The sequence below is a fragment of the Galeopterus variegatus genome, unplaced genomic scaffold (assembly GCF_000696425.1).
Source record: "Galeopterus variegatus unplaced genomic scaffold, G_variegatus-3.0.2 Scaffold2550, whole genome shotgun sequence".
Classification (NCBI taxonomy): Eukaryota; Metazoa; Chordata; class Mammalia; order Dermoptera; family Cynocephalidae; genus Galeopterus; species Galeopterus variegatus.
This window is the reverse complement of record NW_007728661.1, coordinates 260,014-261,572: the sequence shown is the minus strand read 5'-3', so window position 1 is coordinate 261,572 and position 1,559 is coordinate 260,014. Positions and strand designations below refer to the sequence as shown.

The following is a 1,559-nucleotide window of genomic DNA, read 5'->3' as shown; positions in this document are numbered from 1 at the left end:
GGAGCAGAGAGCAACAAGGGAGCAGGAATGACCTCCTGGGGTGTGATGGGTGAGGACTGAGAAGAGGAGGGTGGGCTTTGGGAGCAGAGTGCTATGCTTCTGGAGGAAAGAAGACATATTAGAGATATTGGGTGGGACCGTGTAACCCGGGGGCCCCTGTGGGGCAGCCACGGGCTTCTCTCCCCTTTCTGTTAAGGCCAACAGGCTAGGGGAACACTGAGGTGTCTCCAGTCTCTACCTGTCAGCCAATGTAAATATTCTATTCTTCAGGGAAGTGTTTTTAGGCAACGTACTTCAGCAACGAAATGGTTAAAAGGGAAACTGAGGCACGCGGTCCTAGAAAGCTTTCCTGACTTTTTGTTATTGCCTCATTCAGGCCAATGGAGACCTATAACTTGATGCTTTGTTTTGTTTTTCATTCTTCCTCTCTCTCTTTCCATCACACACACCAACACAATTGCACACACACACACACACACAGAGGCATACAAGAGCCTCTTTGCACAAGTATTTTTCTAGAGCAGACTTGATATTGCTGGCTGGGAGGGAGGCAAAGCAGAGCAGAGGAAAGAAGAGAGATGCAAACCATCCTAGCTCCTTGTACTCCCCTTTAAGGCTGCCTGGTTACGGTCCTGGGAAAGAAAACCTCTGCATTCCTCCCCTTTAATTGGATTTATTGTTAAAGCACTGGAGCAGCTAATCCTCACAGACCTGTAGGAGCTGGAGTGGCAGCGCCAGAGCACAGTTCCTCCTGAGTCCCTGGGTAAGATGAACCTGCTTCTTTTCCTGGCTTCAGGGGGTTACCTTGCTTAGTAGGAGGCGTGCGGCACCTAGAGAGTGGGTATGAAGATCCACTTTTGTGAGTGACTTGGGCATTTATTTCAGCCCCAGTTGCAGTCTTCCCTGACTCTTGTGGTATGAAGGGTAAGTTGTAGCTGCCTGGGAAAGTAAATCTGAATGAGGGTCCATGGGGGTCTGGGTGGGACCTCCCTGGGGTTCCATCTGATCATCACTCCTGAGCTGGCTCAAGTGGGAACCTTTTGCACTCTTGGACAGGGAAAGGGGAGCAAAATATCTGTATATTCCCCTCCTGCAACACCTGCATTCTAGGGTCAATCCCCCCAGCTCTGTGCCCAGAAAGGACCCTGTCCCTCTGTGGGATGTCAGGACCTCCAGCTCTCTTGCACCCCTCCCTCCTGCTCAACCTTCATCTCTTACCCTCTCTGACCCCATCTGTCAAATCGGGTAGTGCCTGCGCTGCCTACCTCTCCGGGCTGTTGGGAGGGTCAGAAGAACCAGCAGGCGAAAAGGTGATGTGTAAACCGCCTGTGGCTCTGCAAACCCAAGGAAAGCGGGTTGGTCTCAGTCCCTCCTGCTGGGGTCCATGGACAGGCTGCAGGCTCCCTGTCCCTGGCCACGTTAAGATGCAGAACACAGCCGTGCTGTCGCTGTCTGTTACAAGACAGCTCCTTCACCTTCCCCGGGGTGCGCCTACCTCCCTGTTTTAAACTTCCCTAGTTTAGTTCTCAGATTCAGACGGTAAGAGAAGATCTGGATTC

The 1,559-nt window shown here is 52.0% G+C and overlaps 1 protein-coding gene across 1 annotated transcript in view; it reads left to right on the top strand.

Annotated features, from left to right (window-relative positions):
• Positions 1–690: 690 nt before the first annotated feature.
• The window catches only part of CAMK1G (calcium/calmodulin-dependent protein kinase IG), a 35,035-nt gene continuing 34,166 nt past the window's right edge, over positions 691–1,559 (top strand). The window contains exon 1 of the mRNA XM_008582259.1: positions 691–763. The gene's annotated coding sequence lies outside the window, so the exon portion shown is untranslated. The remainder of the gene's footprint in view (positions 764–1,559) is intronic.